Here is a 13,665-nt window from a genome sequence, read left to right as displayed (position 1 = left end):
GCGCCGCCGCCCCCCGCCGCCTGCCCCGAGGTCCCCGGCGGCCCCCAGTGGCCTCGGGCGCCGGCGGCGGCCCCCGCCCCCACCCCGCGCGCAAGTGCGCGGCCGCCCGCCGCGGGGCGCACGCCCGGCCGCTCCCGGCCTCCGCGCAAAACTTCGCGGCGGGCCACGTGAAGTTGTCGCTCCCCTGGCGGAGGGGACAGAGCTTCGGGGCAGGCTGCAGCGGGACGGCGGCGGCGGCTGGGCGCGCGCTCGCTTTTTCTTTTCTTCTGTTTTTTTCCTGTCGTCAGTCCGGAGTTTTGGCTGCTCGCCTTTCCTCCTCCCCCTCGGAGCCGGCTTCTCCCCCGCCCCGTTTCTCCCCCACTTGAGTACGCTATTTGTTGCGGGGTGGCCGAAGGGGATGTCCTGTTTCCACCAGAGGCACAGCGCGAAGGGGAAACTTCGACACTGGAAGGAACGAGAATAAATATCTAAGTAGCGACGCGCGGATCCGCGGCTGGGACACGCGCTTGAACTTCGGGATCCCGAGGCGGCCGGGCGGCAGGAGGTGAGTGCCCCTTCTGGCAACCCCCGTCCCAGGCCCCGCGGGGGTCCGGGCTTGAGGGACCCCGCAGACTCGCTCGGGAAAGTGTGCGCGGCTCCGCCGGGGCGCCGAGCGCTGGGGACGAGGACGCGCGGCGGGACGGTGTGGGGGCGCCGAGTCCCCGGGCGCACCGAGGCGGAGTGCCGCGCGCCCGAGGGCCCTCCGCTGGGACTGCAGCGCGGCGCTCTGCCCTGCAGGACGCCCCTGGCCCCGAGGGTCCCCGCCGAGCCTGCGTGTCCCTTGCGGGGCGGCGGCGGAGCCCGCGCGGAACGGGGTGCGCGGCTCCCCATCTGCACTCCGCCCCCGCCTCGCCGAGACGCGCGCCCGGGGTCTCCCTCCATCCTCGTGTGACATTTATTACTTTGTGATGACCCCCTAGGTCAGCCAGGCGCAAGGATGCTGACCCAGGTCCCCTGGAGGCCCCAGCGCCCGGGTTTCCCGGTGCTGGGGGCTCTGATCCCGCGGCCCGAGCCGGATTTTGAACGGCGGCCGTCCTCCTGCCATAGTTTTATGTGGCGTGGACCGAGTGTCTCCTGCAGTTTGCCAGGGTCCGTGAAATTAGAGGCGCCTTGTCAGAGCAGTCGCGTTCATTGGCTCGGGACGCGGATGCCATGGAGGGATTATAACTTCTCTAAACGAAGGGACCTGGCTGGGAGAGCAGGTTTGCTCTCGTTTCAAAGCCTGCTGGGCCGGGGGTGCCGCGGCACTGGAAACGGCTCGCTGTTTCTGCGTCGTTAAGCTGCATTTGGAAGTAGACCCTGTGTGTGCTTGTTTTATTTTGCGCCACACAGTAGCCAGAACTTTCGTTTAGTAGCACTTTAGAGATGTTTCTTTCTTTGTACGCATTATTCGGAACAGCTTGGAGCTATTAGAGAATTTGCGGACCCAGTCCGGTGGCAGAGCGGTGGCGGCACCGGAGAGGGCAGTTAAATTTTTGTGACCTCTTCCCTAGTTGGAGTGGCAATGCCTCCGCTCACGACCACCTCTCTTTCCCCTTCCCTTGAAGGCTAATGGGGTGTGGGCTTCGGCGAGCGTGTGTGTGTTGTTTGGAGACGATCTTCTCCCCTCGCCCCCTGCGCCTCTCCCCTGGACTGCCGAGCGGGCAGAGTCATTCATGAATCCTAACCCGAGGGCAGCGAGGCGCAGAATAGGGACGGGGCGTGTGTTTTGGTTTCAGAGCACTTCCACGTGGAGCACCTCCGTGTGCGTGTGTGTTGTGTACTTGATCTGTGAGGAGGTATCAGGAGTCTCGTGTTCAAACCCAGTGGGCCGTTGGCCATTAATTTGCTTTCCTGGTTGTCATTACAGACACTTCCAAAATCTGATACCTAAGAGAACCAACAGGTTAGGTTTCACATTAAGAGCTCATACTTAACAGTTTTCTTTCTCCCTTACCCCTTTGGCTTGGCACCCTGGGCTCAACGTAATTGATGGAGCGAAACATACCTTCTCCAAGATGGCATTTTGTGCCTCTTCTCGTCAGCGGCCACTTTTTGCGCTCTGGGGCGTTTGTCAGTTTCGGTGCGGGCTCCTGCCGGGCTCAGGTGGGGGTCCAGGAGCCTGGCACAGCCGCAGCCTCCCTCTCAACAGCCTCTGAAGTTTCTTTTGCACGTAGGTGACTGACAGCGTTGAAAGTTGATGGTGGTTTTTTGTTTGTTGGGTTGTTTTTGTTTTTAAAACGTCCTCAGAACAAGGATATACTTGGTAACCTTTCCCGGGTAGGACTTCTTAAGCAGAAACATTGCCTTTATTTTTTCCTTTTAAAATATTTCTGGCCAGTTTGTAGCTGAAGAACCCAAAAACTAGGAAAGAGGTCAGAGAGAGAATCCTAAAACAATATATTTGATATGTGGTAGAGTGCGTTTTAGGAGACTGCATTCAAAGGCATTTGTGTATTTTTTAAAATAACATTATCCCACGTAGCAGTAGTAACAGACACAAACTGTTTTGTGTGGAGCTAGACTGCCAGAATCTGATTTTTATGGCAACAATACCAAAGGCACTTATAACTACATCCATTTTTATTGTTATTATAAACCATAAAAATAGTTTGTTCGACTCAAAAGTTGTAAGTATTCAAAGTTAAACCAACTTTTAGAAATGACTGTACAAGATAGTTAAAAACTTTGCCAGTTACAGCTTTGAAAGTAACATCATTAGATTATCTGGAAACTGCCCTTTTTTCTGATTATTAGGGATATATACTTGTCTTTCATAATAAGTGGGGGTCTAAAGGCCTGTTCTCCTTTCTCAATTACTTGAAAATAGTATGCTTCACCATTTTTAGGCCATCGTTATTAGAGGTTGTTTCACAATTATAACTGAAATAAAAAGATTTACTTGATTATTCTCTTTTTTGTTAGTCAGTATTTATTTTATTGGACATTAGAAACTTAATTTCTCCTTTACGAAATGAAAAGTTTTATGTATATGTATATATTCATAGCTAATATTAATTTTAAGTAATATGTTCAAGTTTAAAACTTTTAAAAACCCTGAGATTTGTATAAAAAGAATTGGTTCAAGAACAGTCGTTATTCTTATTAAGAAATGCAGGTACTGCATTCTAGCAGATTTGTAGAAGCTAGTTGAAAAGAATTGTCTTTGCATGAAAGTTTGTTTTTTGAAGGGAGGCAGATGAATAGTTTGTCATTTTGTTATAATTTATTTTTTCTTTTAAAATAACTACTTTGAGGTGAAAAAAAGAAAAACAAGTTCTCCATTTCTAAGAGTTTCCTTTTTATTTATATTGTAATTTGGGGTGTAAATAAATTTTACATAGCCACGAGAAATAGAGTGTCCAGTTTCATGTTTTCAATCTCTGTTGCAAGCTCTAAATGACTGATGCTGTGTCTAAAAATATATTTATGTGGCTTGGTATTTCATTTAAAAAATTTATGCTCTGAAATTAAATTACCCAGAATTTTTAGAAAAGTAGAATGATAGAAAAACCATAACTATTGTTATGAAAAGTTAGGATGGTGGCAAGTTCACATTTTAACTTTCAAACAATAAAATTAAACTTATTTCACCCAGTGGAACCTCACACTTTTTTATAGAGAATTCAAGAAAAGGGGAGATAATCCTTTTCAAGACTTAGTGAAGTGTTAAGTAATTTAAGAGTGCAATATTTATTATGTTTTTTCATTATCTTTTTTTTCTGTTACTTAAATGCAGGAACACTGAACATTCAGTAAAAACAGGCCCCCCTTTATAAGGCGTTTATTCACCATGGTTCTGTATTGCAGCTGCTGATCATATTTCATGGAGCTGTTAAAGCACTTAAAACCTAAAATTAGGTACTGTCTGGTTGTAAATATTTCAGATCACTCATTTAGGAAATAAATAGAAAAGCGTGCTATCAAAAGTAGAAGACATTTTGAGAGCTCTCGTTGAAGAGCTCAACAAACCTCTATCAAACACCTTGTTATTTTAGTGAGAATATAGTCATGACAGTTTCTTTTTCAAATGGATATTATTCTTACATGTTCTGAACTCTTACAGTGTGTCTCCTGTAGAGTATCTTAAACTAATTGTATTCAGAAATATAGTTGGGGGATTTTCTTACAATGGTTACTAGGTGGATGAAATCAACACCAGGAGGAATGGATGACGTTACAATGTACCTGTGTCTCATGCATTTTTCTCGGTGAACTAAGATATGACGTTCTCTTTCAGGCGTCTGTTCTAGGGAGGGATGAGATGCAATGGTGTATGTAATTGCAGCATATATAATACTGCATTTTGCAGTTAGAAGTGTTTTCATATATGGGACATTGAGTATTCGTTAAATTGCACGTGGAGCTGAACTTGGCGTCATTTAGTTTGCACTCGAGTGGAAGAAAATAAACAAGAATCACATATTCAAAAGCAGTACAGTACAATCAGCAAAAACTGGTTGCTTTTAAGAGGTTTGAAGACTTTGTAAACATTGCTGTCACCTAATTTTGCTGTGGCACTGCACAGTCGTATCTGCTTTGGTGACACGCCATTTTACTCTTGAAGTTTCTGATTCTTACTGGATCCCCATCCCTGTTTTTCCTGGGAGAGAGGTACTGAAGATGAATACTATTACCCTTCCTCTCCTGACTCCTCTACTTCTTCCAGAAAAGAGATGAAATGGATTAATTTAAAAATAGAAACCATTTTGAGTTATCAAAACCACATTTCTGTGGTGGTTTGAAATAGTTTCAGAGTGCACCTCAGAGCCTCACTGTAACCTTTTCTGTCATTGAAAGGTGCTAATTGATCTTAGGGCACTGGCATAATAGTATAGTTTGATATTTGAAACCTTTCAGCATTGGTCTGGCCCTTTTCTCGCCCTGAGATTTCAGTCCATGGCTGATGAAGAATAACACCATATTAAAATGTCAGAAATTCTAATTTTTTTCCCCCGTATGAAACATTTTAATACAACATACTCATTTTTAAAGCTTTTATTTATGTAAAGTAAGTAAATTTATTTTAATGTACTTCTGGGCTGTGAGAGAAAGACCTATACGTGTTATCATGTTAGGGTTTTTAAATATTATTTTTTCACAGGTTGATTTTGGATTGAAATTTTTAGGCAAAGTCTGATTGCTGTGACCATATTTGAACACTTTCAAAATGAAGTTACATTAGTCTAATATAGAATATCCATCTTGAAATTCCATATCGAAAGTATATATTTTTAAAGTGTGTTCAAATCTTAAAGTATATTTTAAAATAAAAGATGTCTGTTCAGTTTTTGTGTAGTTGTAGTTTTTCTAAGTCGTCATCATTTTCATCATCATAACATCACAGCTAACATTTATGGAGGATTTACTTTATGCAAAACACTTTAAAATATTTATGTGGATTCGATAATTTTAATCTTCTCAACTATGCCATAATTTAGGTACTTTTATTATTCCCATTTTACAGATGAGAAACTGAGACCCAGTCACTCGGTGCTGTGGAGCCAGGATCCATCTCTGCTGTCTGACCCCAGATCCCTGATCCTTAAATCTAGGCAGTTACTCCCACCAGTGATACATGAGTCATTTTAGGTGGTACCCAAACAAACATTTTATTTTTGTATTGTTAGTTATGTTTTTATTTATAAGGGTATTAGAAAAATATGTTAAATTTCATATTAAACCTAAGACAAAGCCAAAAAAGTATTGAAGTAAAAACAAATTTTTAAAGCATCTATTTAAAGAAACATATTAAGTGGCAGTGAACAAGTGCTTGGCTAAAATAGCCAAAATCATGAAGTTTGGTGGCAAATGACTGAATTTGGAGAAACTGTTACTCTAGAATGCTTCCCAAACGTTAAGAACTTATGGCCAGATCTTTTTAATGTTTAATTTACATGTAAAACTTTCCTTTGCTTTTGAAGACTTATCCATTGGTTAGATGTTATCAATTTTACAGGGATTTTGTTGTTGGTGTCATTTTAAGCCTGAATGCTGGTGAGGAATCTCAAATCTACACATTCATGTTGAGCCAGCTAATAAGGACTTCATAATGAATTTCTAGAGGCAAGTTTAAGTCACAGTGGGGTCACCCATATTTTGGAAATACTTTCAATTTATACAGATATCAGACTTTGCATTTTTAAGGTTTTTTTCTAGGTGAACACTTTTGCTGTTGATCTGTTCTATAACTTTAATATATTTTTCCATTTTCATTTTTTATTTATTTATTTATGTATTTAGTCCCAGACCCCTTGATTCAAGTGAAAGCTGAGGCTGTGCCCACTAGAGCAATACCCACTGCTCCGAGTTAAAGAGGGTCGCAGGTGGCCTGTGAATCGCGGCCAACACTGCCCTCCTACCGTCGCCACCTCCCAAAGTCTCTGTAAGGGTCTTGAGTGTGTGAAAGTGGCTGCAAAAACGAAAGGGGTGAATTTAGAGGACCCGCTGTAGTATGTCAGTATGTCATCCATTTAAAAACAAAATGCAACAAAAAACAACTCTCAAATACGCAAAATATCTCCCGGTGTCATGTATGGGCAAAAAGTATGTCTGTTCACCCTAGTATAACTTGACTGCTTATTAACCAATCTGCAACTTTATTTCAGTTTAGTACTGAGAAAATAAAAAGTAGTCAGAATGTTTCCCACATTGAGTTAGAGGTCTGAATGAGGCACACGGAATTTGTACTTGCAAAGGTTTGCTTTGTTAGAGAGTCTTTTGTTCTTTAAAGACTTTATGAAGAAACATCAGCGCTGACATAAATTGATGTGACCTTGGATAGTCACTTAAATTATTGCTACTGTTTCTGTAATTCTTTCCTCCTTTCTTTTTTAAAATGAAAGGGACATTTCTTATGAAAGGCTACAATTAAATCATAAAAATTTACATTCATGTGCCATTAAGTTTAATTCTACTCACAAAAGCAATAGCATTAAATTTGAAATTCTATCCTTAATCAGGTGGGTGTACCACATACCGGGAGGGCTTATTCTCCACAAGGTCATACACACAATTCACAGACCTCTGCATATACCCAATGGAGCGATCTATTCATTACATTTTTCCTCTGCCTCTGAACTCCCTAATGTTGAGGGATTTGAAAAGACCTGAATGGTCTGACTAAGAGATTGAATATTAATGTGGCCAGTATGTTGAAAATGATGATGACTTGGGGAGTCAGGAGGTCTCTGAATTAGCTAATTCTTTTCACTTAAAATTTTATATTTTAATGCAAATCTATATTCACGTTTGATTATGACTCAAGTAATTCTAGCCAAATTTAATCACAAGGTGGGTGAGTCACGTTCAGATTTCCTTTTGCAGGTTTTCAGTAATCTCAAACTGTGCTTCTAGTAGGTAACTTAAGAATGTGAACTTCCGTAAGTCTGTCAAGAACAGCAATGCTGCCTCAATTTTTTACAAGAACTTTTTTTTTTTTTTTTTTTTGTGAGGAGATCAGCCCTGAGCTAACATCCGCCAATCCTCCTCTTTTTTTTGCTGAGGAAGACCGGCCCTGGGCTAACATCTGTGCCCATCTTCCTCCACTTTATATGGGATGCCGCCACAGCATGACTTACCAAGCAGTGCGTCGGTGCGCGCCCGGGATCCGAACCAGCGAACCCCGGGCCGCCGCAGCGGAGCGCGCGCACTTAACCGCTTGCGCCACCGGGCCGGCCCCTACAAGAACTTTTAAGTGTTAAGAGATGCTACTGTTTTATTTTTCTCAGTTGACCCAAGAAGAATTTTAATTTAGATCTGTTTTGTCTCCTTAATTGTTGACTTTCGTTCTTAAAGGCTTCATTCATGAAAATATGTAGCAAAATTCTAGGTACATGTAAATGCCTTTTTAAATGCTTTTTCATTATCAGTGTTGTTGACATGCAAAAATTAGAGTGAGGTGAGTAGGTTTTTTCTACTCTATATAATTTTGAAGACTTTGGGATTTTTAGTCTATTATAATAAGTTTTGCTTTTTCTTGCCATATACCATTCGTAAGGAATGGTTAGCACAGTAAGTTATTTAACCATGGTAACCAGGGTCACAAGTTTAATCTTCAGATTATCCTGTTAGCTTTAGGTGGACACTTGTCCTATACACACTTGGTCATATTGTCTTTGTCATGAAGAGTATAGTTGTGGTATCTTGACTGCCTCTCCTGGGGAACCATTCTGGACTATGCTGGATCTGTCTCCAAGATTCCCCTCCCCATCCCTAGGATGTTCAGCCACATTTGTACAGCTTTTATCAGGTCCCTTTTGACTTAAAATTCTTTAAAAAATTCCCTGTTGCCATAGAATAAATTCCAGACTTCTTAGCAGGGCCTGCAAGGCCCTTCATGCTGAGACCCTTGCCCAGGTTGCCATTCTCCTCTTCACCACCCTCTCCCAAGAAATCTCTTCTCCAGCCACGTGGAAAACTACAGTGCTGAAAGACCCCTGGTCGTTTCCAGTTCATTGCTTTGTGCATGTGGTTCTTTCTACCTGGAAGGCATCTCTCCTCTGCCCCTGAAACTTCCTTTTCTACTTCTTTTTCAAGACTCAAGATGCAAAATGTTACCTCCTCTGGTGAGTTGTTCTGCCTCCAGAGGCTGAGTTGGATGCTTCTTTTCTCTTTGCTCCCAGAGCACCCAGTTATTAGCTTTAGCCTGGCACTTGCCACGTTGAAGTGTAATTGGTTACATGAGCTTCAGTCCTGCTCTAGACTGAGAGGTTACTGAAGCTATTACCAGTATTTGTCATGTCGATATCTCCAGTATAGGGGTCAGTAAATTCTTGTGGAGCGAATGAGGAAAGATAATGGGGCTGAAAGCGGTGGTGGTGCACTGGACATCCTCTGCCATAGGACTGGGAATGGTGGGAATGGGTGTGACCATGACAAGGCAGGACAGCCTTGAGAACAACCTCAGGGCTTTTTGGTATTAGCAGCTCTGAATCCGGGCCCAGCTTATGTGTATGTGTGTAGTGATGTAGAAATGTATTTCCCACATGACCAATGGGACTTCAGTGATCTAGTGGATAAGCCAAGGATCCTGAAAATCTCTGCAGATAAGAATGTTTCATAGCACTTGAAATCTGAGAGACCCAGTTTTTTTTTTTTTGGTGAGGAAGAGTCGCCCTGAGCTTACATCTGTTGCCAATCTTCCTCTTTTTTCACTTGAGGAAGATTAACCCTGAGCTTACATCTGTTGCCAATCTTCCTCTTTTTTCACTTGAGGAAGATTAACCCTGAGCTAACATCTGTGCCAGTCTTCCCCTATTTTGCATGTGGGATGCCTCCACAGCATGGCTGATGAGTGGAGTAGCTCCGCGCCCGGGATCCGAACCCATCAACCCTGGCCGCTGATGCAGAGCATACTGAACTTGAACCACTTGGCCACAGGGCTGGCGCCGAGACCCAATTCTTTTTCTAGCACGGTGGTTAAGTACAAAGAATATGGAGCCTGGCTGCTTGGGTTCGAACCCCAGCTCTGACACTGAAGACGATGCAATGATGAGCATGTTACTTAAACTGATTTTGCTTCAGTTTTCTCATGTGTAATAGAACATGCTTCATAGCGTTCTTATGAGAATTCAATGAGTAACTAAATGTAAAGTAGTTAGAAGAGTGTCCAACATGAGTACTGTGAGTAGGAGCTGTTATGATTATAATAATTGTAATTATAGATGATATGTGCTGTTAATGATTCTAATGGTTATAATTATATAATATGATATGAGCTGTTATGATAATAATGGGGTGCCCTTCATTAGACTACTCAAAAAGTTCCAGAGATTTTTAGAGCTGAAAGTCCTTTTGGGGGCTGTAGATTGGAGACCATAAGTTGAGTCCCCAGTGTCCAAGTACAGATTTGGTGCTCTGGGGTGATCTTGGCAAATCTGAGGCTGTGTTTGGAGCCCTAAGAGAAGACATTAGAGGTGCTCAAAAGTCAGCTTTGACCATTGACCTTGTGCAGTATTTCTTTTAACAAATACTTCCACCAGCAGTAATCTAAAATTGATAAGGCTTTGATCTATGTGGTTTCTCAATTACTCTAAGCAATTATAAGCACATTGTATAATGGTACTTTAATTTATAGCCAATATTTAAGTTTCTTCAGTTGCTTTTTTTTCAGCCTGAAGTTACCAATGATAAGAATTTGTGTAATTATCAATTGACAGTGGGCTTGATGAACTCATGGTAAACTTTTAAAAAGATAACTTAAAATATTGCTATGATTCTTATCTTCCTGGTGACAATAGGGGGTTATAAGCACCTCTGTTTCTAGCATTTATCACTCCTCAGATTCAGATATAATGACTATATGGCAGAGTGGGGCTGAGGGAGGAAGGGGAGTTAGAACATTAATTGTCAAAGTCCCATTTTTGCTGCTTACCTGCAATTGCTGCCAGGTGCATCTGTATAAAAAATATGGTACTAATATTGATGTTTTCCCTGAAGCCCTCAATATATTTAGATCAGGGTTTCCCAAGCTCTGGTTAGTGACAAGTGGGGCTGGATAATTCTCTGTTGGGGTGTGTGTGTGGCTGTCCTTTGCATGCTGGGGTGTTTAGCAGCATGCCTAGTCTCTACCCACTAGATGCCAGTAGCACCCTTCCCCGAGTGGTGACGGTGTCTCCAGGCATTGCCAGATGTCCTCTGGAAGCAAAATTACCCCCAGTGGAGAACCCATAACCAGAGTAGATCTTAAGATCACTTGATACAGTCAGAAGATTCCTAGGCATCTGCATGAGAGGACGGTTCTATTTTCAGTCAAGTGTGGAGAATCTTCATACCTTCCTCCCAAGTTAAACACAAAGTCACACAGCTCTCATTGGTCTGTGTCGATAGGTAAACTTGACATAGACGGGATTCACAGATAGGCTTTACCCAGGTTTACTATCTTCAGCATATTTTCCTCTTCCGGAAATAACATATGACTTGGGGGAGCAGAATGCCTGAGAAAGTGTGTGTAGGAAGTAGATACCTATTTGAATCACTTATATGTCTACACTTTCTATTATTTTTACTGTTACTTGTCAGTAGATACTTTCAATTCATTTTTAATAATGACAGTTTTTTGTCCTTTTCAATAGATAAATATTCAGTAATAAGAAACTTTTTCTTTATTTAGTCTGTAGTGTCAGAAAGAGTAAAGCTACCTATAATCACAACTGCCTAAGATTAAAATACTTAATCAGTTAAATCGTTTGTTCATTTGTAATGCAAAATTCTCAAACGAAGTATGTCTTAACTTTCAGTTTGTACCAGTTTCAGGATCTTGAGTTCAATAACGTTGGTACAGTCTGCAGAAAGTAAAAATGAAAATATTTCGTGTAAAAACTCTTTTCGTGAATTACTAAATCCAAACTTATGTTCTAATTCTACAGGTTTAATCTGGACATACACATTTTATCTATGAATTGATATGCAGTTGGGTGTAAGTAATGTGGCTGTAGTGTAAGTACCACCTCTGACCTCTGCCTAGTTTAGGTATATGTGAAAGATGTTTCAAAAATTACTGAGCAAAACAAAATGGGAACAAATAATGTTAACTTAAAGTAAGAGAGGATAAATTTGCCTCCATGAGTTGTGGGTTGAATGTGAAAATTATTTTGAAGTATGAAACAATATTATAAATATATGATTAGACTAATATTCATATGAGGTTTAAATGATAAAGAATTTTTGTTTTAATCTCACTAGTTATTGCAAAGATACTTGAAATTCCAAACACACGTATTGTCTAATTTAGTGGTTTTACTGTAATTGTATTAGGCGGGTAATCATGTTACCTGGAAGCAGTCAGACTGAGGGATTTCACATCATTTACTAATTGATGCTCGAGCAGCCAGGGCCGAGTGCTGTCTGTCTCTTAACTCTCCTTTGATTTGTGTTTTAATTTTTGAAATATACTCTTAAGAGGGGAAAGTGGCTGCAAATCTAGCACACTGTGTGTGTCCAAAATAGCCTTCTGTTTTCTAAGAAGAGAACCCCACACAGCTGCTTGTGAGCAGAGAGGTGAAGTGGGTGCTGGGCAACCCAGTGACAGATGGGGGCCATTCCAGGGGAATTAGGGAGATGTGAGTCCGGGGTTGAAATCATGAGTTTTCAGACAGTGGAGGAGGGTTTTGCTCCATGCTTTGACAGGAAGTACAGAGAAGACATAGGAAACCTCAAGTCCATCCAGGCACTTTCTGCCTGACATTGAACAGGAAGCCTGGTGGCCCTTTAGTCATTGGAGAACAGCCAGCAAACCAGAGGTTTCTGTTTTTCCAAATGAACACTTCTTGGGTTCATAAATCAGAGAACCCTCGAGAGAATTCAAGTCCCATATCTACTTTCTCAGGTTGATTCTTTGTACAGTGGCTCCTAATGTAAGACTAGCCTACTTTTATGAATGCTCCATGGCATAAAATACAGTTAGGCACTTCCGTTCCTCTCCCTGGAATATTCTCACCACCCTTGTCCTCTACCCCCCAACTGCCTTAACCTACTTGCCTCTTACTCTTTGCTGCCTACCTGGACAAAAAATCTACTCATCTTTCAAGGCTTAGCTCAGATGTCACCTCCTCTGGGAAGCCTTCCCTAAGGCTCAGGCAGAACTCATTCTTTCCTCTCTGTAATGCCATAGCACCTTATTTGGGCTATTAGTATAACATCTCATTGTACTGGGCTAATTATCTGTGCATCTGTCTGTCTTCTAGAGAGATTCTGAACTCACTGAGGGGAGAGATCCTGTCTTTCCCTCTCTGTAGCCCCAGTGCCGGGGCGTATCGATGGAAATTCACTCCCTGCCCTGTTGCATGCATGTGTTCAAGGACACACATCCAAAGCCAGACAATTACAAAGAATGAATCCTGGTTACATTTTAGATACTGATTCTCTTTGCTTGTGGTCATGGAAGCCAGTTTATTGGTTATTTTCTATTCTAACTTATTTTAAGCTTCGTTTATACCAAAGTATTACTGATTTTCTAGCAGAAGAAAAGATATGTCCAGCATGAAGTGATATTTTGAATAAATTGAAATTAAAAAGACAGATTCTAATTGAGGTTTCTGGTCTTCCTGTTCCCACTTTTCTCCAGAAACAAACTGGGACCTCTTTGGTTGCTTTCTGCTGAGATAAATTTCATGTTATTTTGAAGAATTTTTAACTCTCAGAATTATGGATTTCATCTGAGAGGAAGCATGTTCTGAATTTGTTTATATCAGTGTTTCAAAATGTGGAGACCCAAAATCCCAGATGTATCTGTTAAAAGTTTATGTGGCCTTTTGGTGAGAAAAATTAGGTCTTTTTTCAGGCACAATTGAGGAAGGAAAATTTTTTGTTTAGTTTCTAGTGGTTTGTTTTTAGGCATTTTCCACAAAAAGATGAGCAAGACCCTTCAAAACCACCAACTTGCTTATTTAGGGGAAAAAAAAGCCCTCCTATGTCCAAAAATAACATTAAATTAAAATGATTGTTTCCAATAGTTTCAAAAATTGTGGTTTTATTTCCTCGTGTGAGTCATTTCTGAATCCAGCACATGATTGCACTGCATCATGATGAAGCATATCTGCTCCATATTTTAGTAGGTCACATCGCTTATCAGAGAATCAGATCAGGAGAGGAATGTAGCCTGACTCTCCATTTCACAGATGGATACTGGATTAGGGATGTTAAGTG

General features: G+C 41.6%; 1 long non-coding RNA gene across 1 annotated transcript in view; it reads left to right on the top strand.

Moving 5' to 3' along the window:
* The first annotated feature begins 304 nt into the window (after positions 1–304).
* Positions 305–13,665, top strand: part of LOC131420646 (uncharacterized) — a 135,246-nt gene continuing 121,885 nt past the window's right edge. The window contains exon 1 of the long non-coding RNA XR_009223608.1: positions 305–544. This is a non-coding gene — a long non-coding RNA (uncharacterized LOC131420646). The remainder of the gene's footprint in view (positions 545–13,665) is intronic.

This window comes from Diceros bicornis, chromosome 23 (assembly GCF_020826845.1).
Source record: "Diceros bicornis minor isolate mBicDic1 chromosome 23, mDicBic1.mat.cur, whole genome shotgun sequence".
NCBI classification, from domain to species: domain Eukaryota; kingdom Metazoa; phylum Chordata; class Mammalia; order Perissodactyla; family Rhinocerotidae; genus Diceros; species Diceros bicornis.
The sequence above is the reverse complement of the archived record's forward strand: the minus strand, read 5'-3'. Positions and strand labels throughout refer to the sequence as shown.